The sequence below is a fragment of the Cupressus sempervirens genome, chromosome 3 (assembly GCF_028749045.1).
Source record: "Cupressus sempervirens isolate cs-2001-9-10 chromosome 3, ASM2874904v1, whole genome shotgun sequence".
NCBI lineage: Eukaryota > Viridiplantae > Streptophyta > Pinopsida > Cupressales > Cupressaceae > Cupressus > Cupressus sempervirens.
In genome coordinates, this window is record NC_143120.1 from 671,782,864 (window position 1) to 671,793,223 (window position 10,360).

Consider the following 10,360-nt stretch of genomic DNA (forward strand, 5'->3'; position numbering starts at 1 on the left):
TTAGACTTTTAATTCAAGGCATTCAAGCATATCAAGGAATTTCAAGCATTTAAGCAATAGAGTTTTCATCAAGCATTGAAGGATTCTTTGTGAGAATTTCCTCTTCAAGATATAGCATATTATTGGCCATCAAGGTAGGGGATCTATATTGATCCATTCATCAGCATCTTCATTGATGCACATTTACATCCATGGCTGTAGTATGTGGTTATCGTATATCCATTGCAACTTTTGGAGATATGCTACATTTTCATACTGAATTCAATGTCCACATCATATAATAAGGAAAAATACTTATTGACAAGGAATTTAAAAAGAAAGTATAATTCTTACATTTATATTGTTTCAATTACATAAATCTGTATTTCTCCATTTAAGGTTGATTCCTCAATCTAGGGCATGACAAGGCAATCCCTCATCCACCCAACAACAAAAACCTTAAATTTATGTGTGGAGAAAATGATAGCAAAATTGTTATTGAAAAAATGGAAATAAATCTTTGAAATATTTTCAATGAATCTAGGTTAACATTCTTATGACACCCCAAAAACATGGTGACATCATGGGAATCATTCTAGAGAAATGACTACCAAGTCAACCTATTCTACTCCTTGGCCAAAAAATTAGTTCATAGGTTTTTCTAGGTTCTTAATTATGTTAAGCGGTCTAAAGTCATATTTTTAGTTACATGTATCGATCCACAATTTTCAAAGAAAAGACACAACTCCTCTATGCATTCCAAGGTGAGTCTTCTATCTTTTAATTCCACTCATACTTTTTGGATAAATTTGTATCTGAATTGAGTTGATTGTTATATACACTTTACATGGACATCTACATTTTAAAATCAATTAGTTCAATTTTTCATAAACATTATCACATAGGGGCTAAAGAGTGCATTTCCTTATATCGCATTTCTTTTCATAATTCTAATTCACTATTGGCATCTATTTCCTATTTTGGGCCTTGCTAATCTAATTTTGATTCAAAAAGGAATCATATTTGGAGATTCTCTCTTTCCCTATACACATATCTTTGATTTTTTTTGGGTACGAAGTGGAATCCTAAATCCTATTAAATCACTTCCTTTTTAACCCTAAATAGTTTCAACCATCAATGGATAGATTTTACAAGTAGGACAAATGTACAAAAAATGGTTAGAAAAGGCTCGAGGTTTTTGAAAAATGTGATTTCAATATTTTTCAAGGATGACAAATCTCCAAGAGAGGCTAGAAAGCTTGTCAACAATGGAGCCCTGATGATTATCTTATGTAGCCTCTTTAATTGACCCATGTTAATTGGCAGCTTCCTTAAATTATCTACATAATTTAAATAGATCTCTCTCAAGGATTTTTGATATAAAGAAGCATTTCTTTAAAATTTTGTCACATGTTGAGATTTATATACTCCAACCTTGTGATATTCTACAATGCATGTGATGTATGTATGAGAGAACTATAGGACACAAAATCAAGAAACTTGCAAAATATTGAATCTAGGATTTGTAGTTTTCTCAACCCACCCAAATGGATGGATAGTGTTAATAATTGACACTCAAATAATTACAAGTTCTCTAGAGATTGAATATGGAAAAATTATTCTAGGAGGATAACTAAAAATAAGCTACCTATGATTACTATATTTTTTTAACTTAAGAAGACATTCAATTAAATTTGCAAATATTTGGAAGTTTTATATTATGAAATGACCAACCCTCATAGTTGTATAGGAGTGTTTAAATATATAAAATTTGGATATTGATAAGAAGCACACATTTTCCATCACAAATCAAATTGTGATATTGCTACCAAGATTTAAATGTGTAATTTTTGAGTCAAATTTAGTGATCTATAATTCATGAGTACTAGTTGAAAAGAACCCATCTCTCATGAAAATGAATAGAACACTTCATGCCAATTGCATCTAGGTTAGACATAGAGGGGTGAAGATGTTGGATACAATTGTTCAATTGTGTGTTGTCTTTGATGTCACACAAATGTCATATCAATCATTAGACAGAGTCTACCAAGCTCAGTTGGTTAGCAAGGGAAAGGAAAAAGTCTACCGAGCTCAATTGGTCAGCAAGGCAAAGGACAGAGTCTACCAAGCTCAGAAGTTTAGAAAGTAGACAGTTCTTAATGAGTTTTCAAGGAATTTAGTTGTTACCGAGCTCACTCGGTCATCAAAGGGAAATATGGAAGAAACAGTTATTACCTAGCTCTCACGAACAATGAAGGAATTTAGTTCTTACCGAGTCAACTCAGTAACCAAAGGATTTTGCAGAAGTTGTAATGTTAACCGAGTCAAGACGGTTAACTCAAGAAATTTTTAAAAGCAGTATCTATTGAGCAGGGTCGGCCAATGAAGGATTTTATTGATTTTTAAAATAACATCTATTTGTCTAAAGTAATATTTGTAGCCGATTGATGAATGGTTTATTGGTAAATGTAACATGTGAATGAGCCAACTTGATCATGTGAATGAGCCAACTTGATAATCTGAACGGTATAAATAAGAAGTCAAGTTGCGAATTTTAAGTATGTGTGATGGACTTGATATGAGATGAAGACTGATTATTATGGAAGTGAATTTTGAAGAATAACCAGAGATCATTGAGGAACAACAAAGTTAAAATTGATCAAGGAGGATATAATGATGATGAATAGAGACATGGAATTGGCAAAATCAGTTGCATCTTAGTTTAGGTCAATTCATTATTACTTTCTAACAATTGTAGCAGTGATTTCAAATTTTTTAATAGAGTTGGTTTAACAGCCATTTTGTAAATCCTCTAACAAGGTGACAGTTTAGTTGTATTGTTCTATAGACCTCTAGCAAGGCCACTCCTAACAAGGTGATTAAATCCTCTAATAGGGTCACACCTAACAGTGTGTATTGTAATCTTTAACAAGGTTGGCTCCTAATAGGGCTCACTTCAAAAGAGTGAAAAATTGGTAGCTAGTTACTTGGTGGTTTTTCCCATATTGGGTTTCCATGTTGAATCTGGTGTCTCTTGTGTTCATTTTATTTTTGCATGCATATTAATAATTATGAATGCTAGATGATTAGTAACTAGTTAATCTACCGAGTTACAACATTCTTACAGTGTTTACTGAGTATCAACAGTAAATTAGCATTAAAGACATCTAAGAGATCTGTGGATTTCTTTTGTAGTAACTAATTCACCCCCCCTCCCAGTTACTCCATCTATAATTCCAACAATTGGTATCAAAGCTTTTGGTGTTTGTAGGAAAATATTTCAAAGATCTAAGCCAAAGGTCAGGATGTCTTATAAGAGGGAAATTCCAAGACTTATCAAGGATAAATTCTTAGCATGGCAAGGGTTGATGAGACTTCATCTAGCTTCTATTGGAGATACAAGACTCAAGTACCTTGATGAAAAATATGCAGAACCTACTGGTACATTATCTGTCAATGAAATTGTTGAAAAGAAGACCCACAACAACATGATGATAGATATAGCATCTGCTTTGAGTTATGAAGAATTTGATAACATCAAGGACTACAAAAATTCCTTTGAAATGTGGAGCAAGCTAAAAGAAATCTATGGACGAGATAATAATGTGAGAAGAGCCAAAGCAAAAAGTTTGAGAGGACAATTTGATCAAATGAGGGTGAGAAAGGATGAAAACATTGCAAAATATGTTGAAAGAGTTAAAGCATGTGTTAGTGAAATCAAAGCATTTGGAGGAGATATCAAGGAGGAGATAGTTATAAGTAAAGTTCTTAGAACTGTACTTCCCATTTATGTAGTCAGAGTCTCTACAATTCAAGAAAAAAGATGTGAAGCAAATCATAAGATAAATCTAGAGGCCATAGTTGTAAGATTGACTGCATTTGAGCTAGAGAACTATGATAATTATGTTTCAGCTGCCAAAAACATTGAATTAGCATTTGAAGCCAAGCTTTCACTCAAAGAAAAAGGCAAAAAGTTAAAAGATCCTCAATCAACTAGTGATGAAGAATCAAAATAGAGTTCAGACAGTGATCTAGAAGTTATTGAAGCTCTGTTAGCAAAGAAATATTCAAGAGGAAAAGGAAAATACAAAGTTAAGGTTCCTCTAATCTATTTTTCTTGTGAAGAAGTTGGACATATTGCTGCTAGGTGCCCAAATAAGCAAAACAAGGATGAGAAAAAAAGGTCACAAGTGTAATGGCAAGAAAGAGTTCAAATCATTCAAGGACAAAGGTAAGAAAACATGTTTCATGGCTAAAGATTCTAATGATTCTAATGATGAAGAAGAAAATGAAATTGTTTACATAGTTGTAAAAGATGAATCTGATAGTGATGAAGAAATGTCACTCATTTCTCATGTGAGAAAAAATGATACATGGATTATAGATAGTGGTTGTTCTCATCACATGATTGGTGATAAAAATAAGTTTGAACACATTAAAGATCATGATGGTGGTAGTCTAAGATTTGGTAACAATGAACCTTGTTGTATAAGAGGAAAATGAAGAATCTCACTGACCAAGGAACTTGTATGTGATAATGCATATTGGGTAGAAGGACTAAAGCATAACTTGTTGAGTGTTGCACAGCTACTCAATAATAGATTCAAAGTGGAATTTATGCATGGAAAAGCAAGACTTCTAGATGGGAAAGGAAAGCTGATTGGATCAGGCACTCAAACTAAAGGTAACTTGTTTTTATCTTGAACTTGGAGAATGTTCATGTTTTATTGCTCAAGTTGAAGAAAGTTGGTTATGTCATAGAAGGTTATGTCATGTAAAATTTGACAACTTGGTAAAGATAAGTAAATTCAAGAAAGTAAGAGGCATTCCTAACATCAAGAAACCTGAGGTTGGTCTATGCAAAAATTATCAAACTGGAAAAATGAGAAAAATTAGTTTTAAAAGCAAGAACTATCAGTCTGAAGAAGTTCTAAAAATTGTGCATACTGATTTGTGTGAACCTATTGTCATTGAAAGTTATACTGGTGAAAAATTCTTCATTCTTTTTGTTGATGATTATTCAAGAATGATGGCTATCATGTACCTAAGAGAAAAATCAGAAGCATTTGAAAAATTCAAATGGTATCTAGCCAGAGTGGAAAAGGAAACAAGCAAAAGATTGAAATGTTTAAGGTCTGACTGTGGTGGTGAATTTATTTCACATGAATTCAATAAATTTTGCATTGAAAGGGGAATCAAAAGATAGGTTTCAGCACCAGGAACTCCTAAACAAAATGGAATAGCTTAAAGAAAGAACAGATCTATCATGGATTGTGCAAGAACCTTAATGATTGAAAAGAGCATTGCTATCAAATACTGGAAGGAAGCTATTAGCACTACAATTCATACCTTGAACCGAGTATAGCTGAAAAAGGACTCATTCAAGACTCCCTATGAGTTATGGTATGACTATAAACCCAATGTAAGTTACCTAAAAGTATTTGGAAGAAAATGTTACATTTTGAAAGAATCTAAAAAAGGTAAATTTGATGTAAAGGGTGATGAAGGAATATTTTTGAGATATTCTTGCAAAAGTAAAGCATATAGATGTTTGAATCTATCTACTCACAAAGTCATAGAAAGTGCACATGTGAAAGTTGATGAGTTTGCAGAAAGATCTGAAGAAGAAAGCAAAAGGGAACCTGAAGACTATAAGAGATTTGTTTACATTGAACTTGATACAATGCCAAGTATTACTATTAATTAGGAATCCTCAACTCCAGAGTCTTCAATAACTGAGTCACAGGAAGTTCAAACTGAGCTAATGCCTATCGACTTGCAAAAACTTGAGCTACAAATAGAAGCTACCAAATCAGCATCTATCGAGCCTGAGCAACTAGATCCATAACTAGAAGTTGAGACACAGAAGGATAAAAATGGTAGTCATTCAAAAGGAAAGGAGCCTATGTTAGCCAATTATGTCAAGAAGCATCATGCACCAGATCAAATCATTGGAGATAAATCAAAAGGAACAATGACAAGAAGTAAGTTGAAAGGCACTTGTTTGCTTGCTGATTTTGAACCTAGAAATGTCAAAGATGCATTGAAAAATGAAAGTTCGGTTGAAGCTATGAATGAAGAAATAGAACAAATAAAGAAAAATAAAACATGGACTCTTGTACCTAGACCTAAAGACAAAAATGTGATTAGAACTAAGTGGGTATTTAGAAACAAGTTAAATGAAGATGGTAAGGTGTCAAGGAACAAAACTATACTGGTATGCAAAGGATACTCTCAAGAAGGAGGTGTAGACTATGGAGAAACTTTTGCTCCTGTTGCAAGATTGGAAGGTGCTAGAACCTTACTTACATATGTTGCATACAAAGGATTCAAAGTTTATCAAATGGATGTTAAGTCAGTATTTCTCAATGGCATATTGGATGAAGAGGTTTACATTGAAAAACCTAAAGGTTTTGTTGATCAAAACAAGAAAGACATGGTATGTAAACTACATAAAGCATTATATGGTCTGAAACAAGCTGCTAGAGCATGGTATGAAAGATTGCATAACTATCTTATTCAGATTGGTTTTCAAAGAACTAATGATAATAGTAGTTTGTATATAAAGGAAGGACCAGATAATAAGATTATTTTAGCAAAGATATTTGTGAATGATACTTTGTTCATAGGAAATGATGATCTTTGCAAAGAATTTTCAAAACAAATGAACAAGGAATTTGAAATGTCAATGTTTGGTGAAATCAAATTCTTTGTTGGTCTTCAAATTCAACAAAGTAAGAATGGCATCTACATCACTCAATCTAAATACATCAAGGAGATACTAAAAAATTTTGGTGTGGAAGACTGCAAACTAGTTGGGACTCCTATGTGTACTAGATTGAAACTTACCAAAGATGATGAATCAAAGGAAGTGGATCAAACATTGTATAGATCTATGATTAGAAAGTTGCAATATGTAGTGCATACAAGACCATACATTTCCCTTGTAGTAGGAATTGTAGCAAGATTCTTAGCAAAATCAAAAGAAAATCACATGATGGCAATCAAAAGGATCATGAGATATTTAAAAGGAATTGAAGATTATGGATTATGTTATAAACTTGGAGGAAATCTAGATTTAAAAGTGTTCACTGATGCAGATTGGGCAGGAAATATTGATGATAGAAAGAGCACAAGTGGAGGAGCTTTCTTTCTTGGAAAAAGGTTGGTTTCTTGGACAAGTAAAAAGGAGAATTGTACATCCAAATCCATAGAAGAGGTCAAATATGTTGCAGCAGCAGTAAACTGTTCAAACATTGTGTGGTTCAAACAATTATTGGAAGGTATGAAGCAAGAAATCAAAGAATCCATTGTTATTTTTTGTGATAACACAATTGCAATTAATATCTCCAAGAATCCAGTGATGCATTCAAAAACCAAGCATATTGCCATAAAGTATCACTTTGTTAGAGAATTGGTACAAGAAAAGAAAATCAGATTGGAATATGTCCATATGATGGAACAAATTGCTAACATATTCACAAAGCCTTTACCTAAGGATGCATTCTTGTATCTTAGAGGTAAGTTAGGGGTCATTTCCCTATCTGAAGCTCACTAAATTATAGTTTTAGTGATGCATCAATAGAAACAAAATTGAAGATCTATCAGTTGATGCAGCAAAGTAATGAAGACATTGCATATGAATTAGTACATTAGGTACAATGTTATTCAGTTGATTTATGTTGTCTTTGGCATGTGCTATCAAAGAGGGAGAATATATTGTCATATCTTTCTGAAATTTGCAATATAATAAGAGTTTGTGTAAGAGGGAGAGATTATTATGAAAGAGGGAGTTTGCTGTGAAGTATTTTGTTAGTAAAGACTTGTTTTCAAATTTCATTTTGCCTATGACATGTTGTGTTGCCATTAATGCCAAAGAGGGAGATTGTTGGATATAATTATTCAATTGTGTGTTGTCTTTGATGTCACACAAATATCATATCAGTCATTAGACAGAGTCTACCGAGCTCAGTTGGTCAACAAGGGAAAGGAAAGACTCTACCGAGCTTAGTTGGTCAGCAAGGCAAAGGACAAAGTCTACCGAGCTCAGAAGGTTAGAAAGTAGATAGTTGTTACCGAGCTTTCAAGGAATTTAGTTGTTACTGAGCTCACTCAGTCATCAAAGGGAAATATGGAAGAAATGGTTCTTACCGAGTTCTCACGAATAGTGAAGGAATTTAGTTCTTACTAAGTCAACTCGGTAACCAAAGGATTTTGTAGAAGTTGTAATGTTAACCGAGTCAAGATAGTTAACTCAAGAAATTTATGGAAGCAGTATCTACCAAGCAGGGTCGACCAGTGAAGGATTTTATTAATTTTTTAAATAACATCTATTTTTCTAAAGTAATATTTGTAGCCAAATGATTTATGGTTTATTGGTAAATGTAACATGTGAATGAGCTAACTTGATAATCTGAATGGTATAAATAAGAAGTCAAGTTGAAAATTTTAAGTATGTGTGATGGACTTGATATGAGATGAAGACTAATTATTGTGGAAGCAAATTTTGAAGAATAATCAAAGATCATTGAGGAACAACAAAGCTATAATTGATCAATGAGGATATAATGATGATGAACAGAGACATGGAATCAGCAAAATCAATTGCATCTTAATTCAATTCAATTCATTGTTACTTTCTAACAATTGTAGCAGTGATTTCAAATCTCTTAACTTAGTTGGTTTAATAGCCATTTTGTAAATCCTCTAACAAGGTGACAGTTTAGTTGAATTGTTCTAAATACCTCTAGCAAGGCCACTCCTAATAGGGTGATTAAATCCTCTAACAAGGTCAGACCTAACAGTGTGTATTGTAACCTTTAACAGGGTTGGCTCCTAATAGGGCTCACTTTAGAAGAGTGAAAAATTGGTAGCTAGTTACTTGGCAGTTTTTCCCATATTGGGTTTCCACGTTAAATCTGGTGTCTCTTGTGTTCATTTTATTTTTGCATACATAGTAATAATTATGAATGCTAGATGATTAGTAACTAGTTAATCTATCAAGTTACAACATTCTTACAGTGTTTACCGAGTATCAGCAGTAAATTAGTATTAAAGACATCTAAGAGATCTATGGATTTTTTTTGTAGTAACTGATTCACCCTCCCTCTCAGTTACTCCATCTATAATTCCAATAGAAGATTCAAAACTTTCTAGGAGATCACCTATCTCATTAGTTCTGGTTCAAACACGTTTAACTACAAAATTTCTTCTATAATTAAGTTTAATTTACTTATAACCTCATTTGTAATTAGTTTTAAAAAAATCATCTTTGGAAAAATTATATTATAAATTTACTAAAGTTGAAAGAGAAATACATATCATTATCAGCCTCGCACAACTCTTCTATGTACTTTTCCCCGTATTCTTGTTCATAAATTTCTAAAACCCTCAAATTATTGAAAGGAAGCCACAAAGGAAGAGTTCTCTCCATAAATTCAAAATAGTGAAACCAGACCAACATTCTTGATACTTCATTGATTATTTTATTAAAATAATACCCTTTAATCACAAAAATATTTGGTCCAATCAAAGGGTGTGCAAGTGACCGATTTTGTCCAACGATATTAGCCTTGTGTTCCTCCAAGATGATCTCGAGGGAAGGGTTCATTATTGCATACAAATTTCTAGGATATATAGAAAATACATCAAATAATACAAAAGAAGGCAAAAGAGAAATACTAGAGAAATAAAGCACACAAACAAAAAATGCCTTGTTAGTTCTTAAGTTTGTATCATGACAAAAACTATGTTACCCCAATTTTATAGTATTCTATAAATTTGATATTTGGACATTATTTGATATAATAATTAATTAATTGCTTGATATTTAAAATCAATTAATAGTCTATGATAGATGACTGTGCAATTTAATAATGATGTTATATTTTATGTTGATTCTAATTGGAGAATTCTATATATATATATATATATATATAAGGAAATGAAAAAAACTATTATTTTTATTTGATTATAATTATTTGGGACACTAAAATATTTATATGGGTTTCTCACATATATGAGATATTCAATTTTTTTGATGGGATGTAGAAAGTAGAACAAATAGCTTATATTATTATCTTCATATTTTAAAAATATCATTACATGGTTAGGTTCTAATGGAATCAATGTATATTACTTTTACATGCTGTGGTTATTAAACATCAAAATTTCTCATTAGTAAAAAAATGTAAGAACAAAAAAATTATCAATTGATGAGAATACTAGGATGAAGAATTTGAATTATGCAACAAGCAAGATTATAATTTTTTTGTACAAGATTAAATTATCAATTATGCAACAAGCAAGATTATAATTTTTTTGAAAATGGCAGTTAGGGTCCTAGTGTTGCATCCCTGTAGGTGAATACATGCAGATTATT